Source organism: Pan paniscus, chromosome 2 (genome assembly GCF_029289425.2).
Source record: "Pan paniscus chromosome 2, NHGRI_mPanPan1-v2.0_pri, whole genome shotgun sequence".
In the NCBI taxonomy this organism is placed as follows: domain Eukaryota; kingdom Metazoa; phylum Chordata; class Mammalia; order Primates; family Hominidae; genus Pan; species Pan paniscus.
This window is the reverse complement of record NC_085926.1, coordinates 44373511-44381937: the sequence shown is the minus strand read 5'-3', so window position 1 is coordinate 44381937 and position 8427 is coordinate 44373511. Positions and strand designations below refer to the sequence as shown.

General features: G+C 46.0%; 1 long non-coding RNA gene across 1 annotated transcript; it reads right to left on the bottom strand.

Moving 5' to 3' along the window:
- Nucleotides 1–339: 339 nt before the first annotated feature.
- On the bottom strand, nucleotides 340–8104 carry LOC130541320 (uncharacterized). The gene is made up of 4 exons (XR_008955363.2): nucleotides 6779–8104; nucleotides 6313–6382; nucleotides 5996–6090; nucleotides 340–5871 (listed from the first exon to the last, which is right to left on the bottom strand). It is a non-coding gene; the product is annotated as an uncharacterized LOC130541320 (long non-coding RNA).
- Nucleotides 8105–8427: the final 323 nt, after the last annotated feature.

Sequence of the window (8427 nt, the reverse complement as noted above, 5' to 3'; positions counted from 1 at the left end):
TAAGTGATTGTTATGGTGACTTATAAATGTTATCTATAAGGTAGCACGTTAAAGTTGAGTTACAGTGTTCAATAGCATAGCCTTCAGCTATCGTGGCCTTCAGCTTCATGGGGGAAAAAAATAACAAAGAGCAAGCAACCAAAAGCAAGCGGGGTAGGCGAAGTGTGGCACACCTGATCCGATTATCCCCTTGGCTGCCCAGTTACCCATCTGGTGAATGTTTCTCTATACCTGTGAGTAAAGACCATCAGGAACAGTTTGCTTTCAGCTAGATACACCTTCACCACCCTATCTCAAGGCTACCTCAACTCTGCAGCCCAGCTCATGATGTAGTTCCCAGGTCCTTTGAGAACCTTTTCACCCTCAGGACGACACACTGGTCCATTATACTGATGACATTATAGTCACTGGACCTGGTGTACAGGGAGTAGCAACTGCTCCAGACATGTTGGGAGACACATAATATGACTCAGTGTAGGAAATAAACCCACAACATGGCTAAGGGCAAATAATGTTTCCAAAACTACTTTCTCTCTTTTTTTTTTCTTTTTTGAGACAGAGTCTCACTCTGTAGCCCGAGCTGGAGTAGAGGCAATCTTGGCTCACTGCAACCTCCACCTCCTGGGTACAAGTGAAGCTGCTTCCTCAGCCTCTTGGGACTACAGGTGTGTGCCACCACGCCCGGCTAATTTTTTTTTTTTTTTTGTAAAGGCAGGGTTTCACCATGTTAGCCAGCTTTGTCTTGAACTCTTGACCTCAAGTGATCTGCCCACCTCAGCCTCCCAAAGTGCTGGGATTACAGAAGTGAGCCACCAAGCCAGGCCCTTTTTCTCTCTCTTTCCAATAGTTACATTCTATATGTTTAAAAGGGACACGAGACAATTTTGTATGTGATTTTCTGGATCACATAATTCCACATTTAACATTTTGGGGAAATGCCAAACTGTTTTCCAAAGGGGCTGCCTGGGAGTCTCAGCTCTAGTTCTCAGTCCTCAGCAGCCATTCCTTTCCTCAGTGGGGCGTCAGTGCTGCTTTCCAAAGTCCAGGGCTGCCTTGAGACCTGATCAGGACTGGCTATTTTGCCAGGTGCAGTGCATGATGTTCAAGACCATTCAGAATTTCAAGACCCTGACAGCAGAGCAAGATAGCAGGCGGAGGCCATTCTAAGTGTGGGGCCCCGCAGGGCTGCCCAGGCTGCCTGCCTGTGAAGCCAGTCCTGCCTGATGGAGATGCTTTTGCCATGGCGAGAGGGAAAGTGAGCTGATGGTTCTCCACTTTCCCACTCTCTCTCTGCAGGTCCGGCTCCTCTAAGGGCAGAAGCCAGAACTTGTTCCCTGAACCTTCTCCAGTCTCCCTCCCTGGGCATTTCTCTCATAACCCCATCAGACCCCCCAGTAATGGCCTGACATGGGTTCTGGAAATAGAACATGGGTTCTTAGAATGGCTCTCTGAGACTTCATTGAGTTGTCTGTCCTATTTCTTTCCTCAACAAAATGTCCACATCCTCAATCTCCTCTTCTGTCTCAGCAGGAAAGATGAAAAGAACAGTGAGGCTTAGGCCAGGCACGGTGGCTCACACCTGTAATCCCAACACTTTGGGAGGCTGAAGTGGGCAGGTCACCTGAGAACGGGAGTTCGAGACCAGTCTGAACTCCCTGTCTCTACTAAAAATACAAAAGTAGCCAGGCATGGTAGCGGGCACCTGTAAATCCCAGCTACTAGGGAGGCTGAGACAGGAGAATCGTTTGAACCTGGGAGGCGGACGTTGTGGTGAGCCGAGATAGTGCCACTGCACTCCAGCCTGGACAACAGAGCGGGGAAAAAAAAAAAAAAAAAAAAAGAACGATGACCCTTAGCATCCCAGGAAGCTTTGGGTGGTGAGAGATGGAGAGTATCTCCTTCCTGTGGTACTTCAGTTTCCCGTCTCCTTGTTAGGATGTTGCAAAGCTGGACTGCTGAGGTCTTCTGTGATCTCCTGTGCTTCCTACACTTCCACCTGAAAATGAACCTACTGCAGGGATGAATCCATGAGCAGAATTTTAATGAAAAGGAAGACACAAAGGAATCCATGGGGTGTAACTCCACCGACTTAAAATGAAAAACACAGGCAACAAAGAACAGGCACGATGCTGCTTCGCCAGCTGGTTCCTTGTTGGGTTCTGCCATTCAGGGATGTAAGAGGGAAGCTGGGATGTTGGAGGACTGGAGTGTGAGGGTAAATTTTAGGTGTCAACTTGACTGAGCCACAAGGTCCCCAGGTATTTGGTCAAACGTTATGCTGGGTGTTTCTGTGAGGTTGCTTTGGATGAGATTAACGTTTAAATTTGTGGACTTTGAGGAAAGCAGATTGCCCTCTATCATGTGGGTGGGCTTCATCCAATCACCTGAAGACCTGAGGAGAACATAAAGTCTGGCTGCCCCAGACTCTCTCTCAGGCAAGAGAGAATTCTTCCGCAGACTGCTTTCAGAGTTCATGCACACCATCTACTAATCCTGCTCCACAGCAGGTGCCACTGGGCTCTCACTGGAATATGTATTCTCCTGGATCTCCAGCCTGCTCATCCACCCTGAAGATTTGGGACTTGCCAGCCTCCTTAATTCTATAAGCCAATTCCTTATCATAAATTCATAAATCCCTCTCTCTCTGTCTCCGTCCATACACACACACACACAGACAGACACACAGACACACACAAATGAGTGTAGATGTGTTCCAATAAAACTTCATTTAGAGACATTGAAATTTAAATTTCAAGGGCTGGGCATGGTGGCTCAATGCCTGTAATCTCAGCACTTTGGGAGGCTGAGGCAGGTGGATCACTTGAGGTCAGGAGTTCGAGACAAGCCTGGCCAACATGGTGAAACCCCGTCTCTACTAAAAATACAAAACATGTAGCCACGTGCAGTGGCTCATGCCTGTAATCCCAGCTGGGAGGCTAAGATGGGAGAATAGCTTGAACACAGGAGGCAGAGGTTGCTGTGAGCTGAAATGGTGCCCAGAAGACAGAGCGACCCTCTCTCAAAAAAATAATAAAAAATAAATTTCATATAATCTTCAGATATATTCATTCATTTACATATTGTCTGTGGTTGTTTTCACCCTTCAGGTCAGAAGTAGCCGACAACCTTTACACAGTATTTACCACTGTTATAGACATCTTTAAATATGGTTTACTTTTGCCTGTTTTTGTACTTTATAGAAATGAAGTAATAAAGTATTGTCTGTCTTGCATTTTTTGCTCAAAATTACGTTTGTCAGTTTTATGTATGTCATTGCATGTGATGATGCTGTATTTTCATTATATCATGGTATTCTGTGTATGATGATACCACTGTGGAGCTCTAGCCCACTCTTTTTTCTTTTCTTTCTTTCTTTTTTTTTTTTTTGAGATGGAGTCTCACTCTGTCACCCAAGCTGGAGTATAGTGGTAGTATCTCGGCTCACTGCAACCTCCGCCTCGCAGGTTCAAGTGATTCTCCTGCCTCAGCCTTCCAAATAGCTGGGATTACAGGCATGCGCCACCATACCCGGCTAATTTTTGTATTTTTAGTAGAGATGGGGTTTCACCATGTTGGCCGGACTGGTCACGAACTGCTGACCTCAGGTGATCCACCCGCCTCAGCCTCCCAAAGTGCTGGGATTACAAGCATGAGCCACCGTGCTCAGCCATCCAGCCCACACTTTATGGACATTGGGCTCTGCCTAGTTTTTGTCCTGGCTCACTGGGGATGGCCTATGTCCAGCTCTATGAAATTTGTAGCAGGCCTTTGAGTTCCTTTTAGCAACGCTTGATTGTGCCAGATCTCTCCATGTTCACTAATATCATAGGCTTGCTATGAAAAGCAACACCCAAAATCTTGTCTTTGCTAGCAGCACCAGGGCTATCTCCTACAAAGACTGCCTCTTCAGAGCCACAGCTCACAACTGCCTTGGCTGGGGTGTATGAGTGGCTGATTTTTTCAAACTTGCAAGGCACCAAATTATTCAACTGTTTGTGTGTGGCAGGCCAGTCAGGGGTTACCTACATTAACAACACTCTGGGTCCTTCTAGCTCTCCTTGCACACTGGCAAGCTCCAGCCAGAGACCACTTTTCTCACAGGACTTTGTTAAAAGCAGCCAAGGAGGAGCCAACAAAACCAGCATTCTGGAATCTTGCCGTTTTCCTAATGCCACAGATTTGGTCAAATTATGATCCACCCTCCAAGGTAACACAGGCTGCAACCTGGCCAAACATTTTACATGAGGTGCCAGCCTCCCCATGTCGAGGACAGGGATACTGCTAAACATTCTACACTGCCCAGTGCTGTCCCAACAACAAGGAATTATCCAGTCCCAAATGTCAAGAGTGCCAAGATTAAGGAACACGGCTTTATTTTATTTTATTTTTTTTTGAGACAGAGTGTTGCTCTGTTGCCCTGGCTGAAATGCAGTGGTGCTATCCTAACTCACTGCAGCCTCAAACTCCTAGCCTCAAGTGATCCTCCCACCTTAGCCTCCTGAATAGCTAGGGCTACAGGTGCGTAACACCACACCCAGCTAATTTTTTAAAAACTTTTATGTAGAGATGGGGGTCTTGCTAGGCTGGTTTGAACTCCTGGCCTCAAGTGTTGCTTCTGTCTTGGCCTCCCAAAATGCTGGAATTACAGGCATGAGCCACAGTGCCCAGACCAAAACCGTTCTTTAGCAAGACATTCCTGTAGTCCAGGTCTGCTCATGGTAAACTTTTTATCTTGAAAGTCTTCATAGTTCCCTAATTGTTGAATAATTAGCTGAACGTACGAATCTGAGATGTCTGATTTTTTTCAGTATGTTAATGATACTATTTCATTAAACTTTATCATTTTTAATTTCAATTCATCAGATATTTTCCCTAGCAGCTTTCAAGGTTTATCTTCAGTGTTTCATGCTTTTGCTACAATGTAACTAAGTGTGGATGTTTTCAATTATCCTCTGTGGGATTCAGTGGCATCCCTCACTCTGAGAATTCCTGTTTTCCATCAATTTTGGGAAATTCTCAGCTTTATCTCTTGGATGTAGCCTCCCCTTTCCCTGTGTGATCTCCTAGAGCCTGTCTGTGCTCTGTTGGAACTTTTCCTTCAAATGTCCTGTCACCCATCTCTGGACTCCTTAAGGAAGATTGCACTTCAGATCTTGTTTGAGTTCACTTGGCCCCTCTGCTACCTGCATCTTATCTTTTTTGTGCGTGGGTGATGGAGTTTTGCTCTGTCGCCCAGGCTGGAGTGGCGCGATCTCAGCTCACTGCAACCTTTACTGCGCCCGGCCTGCTAACTGCATCTTATCTGATGTTTAATCTGTCCATTGAGTTTTTATTTCTAATGATATTTTTCATCTCCAAAATGGGAAAAGCACATGTTAGCACAAATAATGAGACACTGGATATTGTTTTCTAAGGAATTTATTTGAAAGAATTATATCTATGGAAAATAAATATTCCAAAAAAGCTCTGAATTTTAGATGTTGAGGTATTTCAAAGGTCAAACCAGGCCACGATTTGTGCTGGGTTGAAGGCCTGTGAGGACCCCATGCGGGACCCCCTGTGTGATGATCACAGCCTGGAGGATGACCTTCTGGGGGCTGAAGGGCATCACATTTTTGGACAAATCATAAATGTAGGAAAGCTCTGGGGCTGGTGGGAGTGGCTTGGGGGATGGGAAATGTGGGGCTCAGTGGCATAGGGAGTGGTACCTGTGGCCCATGTTTTCGGGGAGGGCCTGGGAGGGGGAAGCACAGGATGCTTGTGTCAGGCAGTAGCAGAGGGCTCCTGGCATCAGCAGGCACCGGGCCAGTGCTTCTTGGGCCACTTTCTCTTAGGTGAGGCAGCAGCAGGGGGTGTCCCTGGACTCCGTGCCTGTGTGGGAACACGAGATGGGCCTCTGGGACAGGGAGGAGCCACCTCCCCAGCACCACATCCAGACAGGGGTCCACATTGCAGGATCCGCAGAGAAGCAGGAAATGGTGCAGGAGGATCTAACCTGGATGCAGGGTAGGTTATTTGTTCTGTGACTTCATTTGCCCACATGCATGTGAGTAGAGGCTTGTTCCTTGACCCCAATTGACTTCTAGACATCTGAAGGAGAGAAAAGACAGCCTAAGTGAGTTCTCCATCAGTGGGCAATAGAGGAACTCACCCTCATGCTGCACACCTTCAAAGAAACTGTGTGGTCTGTGGACTTCAACAAACTAACCCATGCTCCAGGGGTACAGACTTTGTCAGACAATTTAAAAGCTTTCCCAAGAATAGGAGAGGGCTCATAAGCTGTCCCAAGTGAATTTCTAGGTTTGAACAAACCTTCAGTAAGAAACACGGTGGACACCTCCAAGTCATCCTCTCCTGACACACGTTTGCCAAGGTCCATTTCCTGTGAATTTATAGGTTCTATTAGTTTTTATTTATTTATTTATTTTTTGAGACAGAGTTTCACTCTTGCTGCCCAGGCTGGAGTGCAATGATGAGGTCTTGGCTCGCTGCAACCTCCGCCTCCCTGGTTCAAGTGATTCTCCTGCCTCAGCCTCCCAAGTAGCTAGGACTACAGGCGTGTGCCACCATGACTGGCTAATTTTTTGTATTTTTAGTAGAGAGGGGGTTTCACCATGTTGGCCAGGCTGGTCTCAAACTCCTGATCTCAGGTGATCCATCTGCCTTGGCCTCCCAAAGTGCTGGGATTACAGGCATGAGCCACTGTGCCCGACCGGTTCTGTTACTTTTATAAGGTATGAAGGGATAATCCTTCCTGGTGAAATCTGAAAGTCCTTACCTTCTAGGTTACTGAGGTTTCGAGGTCTGGGCAGCCGATTGGCTGTCTGATGTGAGGTGGAGAAGATGGGCCTGGTCAAAGGGGCAGCCTTTGGATTGGAACTGGATGCCCAGTCTGTCTGGGAGAAGGAAAGCAGTGAAGGGAAGGACCACGAAAAGGAGTGGCAGAAGACTGGCAGTCCCTTCACCCCACAGCCCTCTGCTTCATTCTCTGGCAGCTGTCCCTGACCTTTGTGACATCGAGGTCCCAGCCAATCACAGCACTCACTCCTGCTCTCCCAACAGCCTCCAAGGCAAATCCCTGGAGACTCCACCCACTGAGCTCCTCCCCTGGGGTTCTCTAAGCACACCGAATTTGTGGACAAAAGCCCCTTTACTACCAGCATAACTACATACTTCACTTTCACAAGTTGGCATGCCTGGGTGAGGGCAATTATTTTAGTCATATGAGCTTCGATTTCTGGGAGAGTCAAGTCAATTCAGTTTTTGAGAGTGCTCTATATTTCAAGGGTGAATTTATATCTGTTATTTTACTTTATTTATTTATTTTTGAGAAAGGGTCTCGCTCTGTCATCCAGGCTGGAGTGCAATGGCATGATCTCGGCTCACTGAAGCCTCCGCCTCCTGGGTTCAAGCAATTCTTGTGCCTCAGCCTCCCGAGTAGCTGGAACTACAGGCGTGTGCCACCACGCCCAGCTAAGTTTTGTATTTTTGGTGTAGAGATGGGGTTTCACTATGTCGGCCAGGCTGGTCTCTAACTCCTGGCCTGAAGTGATCCACCTGCTTTGGCCTCCCAAAGTGCTGGGATTACAGATGTGAGCCACCATACCCGGTCAAAATTTTTTATTTTAAATAAGTTATGGAAATGATGAAAACATTTCATTTACAAAATAAATGTGGCCGGGCGCTGTGGCTCATGCCTGTAATACCAGCATTTTGGGAGGCCGAGGCGGGTGGATCACCTGAGGTCGAGAGTTTGAGACTAGCCTGGCCAACATAGTGAAAACCCATCTCTACTAAAAATACAAAAAATTAGCTGGGCATGGTGGCACACACCTGTAATCCCAGCTACTCGGGAGGCTGAGACAGGAGAATCGCTTGAACCTGAGAGGTGGAGGTTGGTGTGAGCCGAGATTGTGCCACTGCACTCCAGCCTGGGGACAGAGTGAGGCTCCATCTCAAAAATAAATAAATAAATAAAATTAATGTAGGAAATTTAGGAAGTTTGAATTATAAGAAATCTAATTTTGGTCTGGAATAAGCCAAAATATTGTACTAACATTTTTTTAAAAAATAAACTAATAATTAAAGAGTGAATCATGCTAACATTTTCCTTATTTTGAAGTTGGCGTCTTTTCTTTTGAAGTTGGCTAGTTTAAAAGGTTATCAGGGAAATACATTTTCTAGTGTCCATAAAAAATAGTTCAATAACTTTTTTCTTTAGACAATTTAGACTTTACCTGAACTAAAAATTCCTAGAATATATGCATAATGGCTGAATGTAATTTTTGTTAAGTCTTTCATTTTGTTAAGTTTTCAAAAGAGGGAAAAGGAGAGGAAATGGGATAGAAAAAAAATGAGAGGGAGCTGGCTTTAGACAAAAACTAATCATTTTTCTCTGTAAGAAGAGGGATGAAAGTTTAGACATAT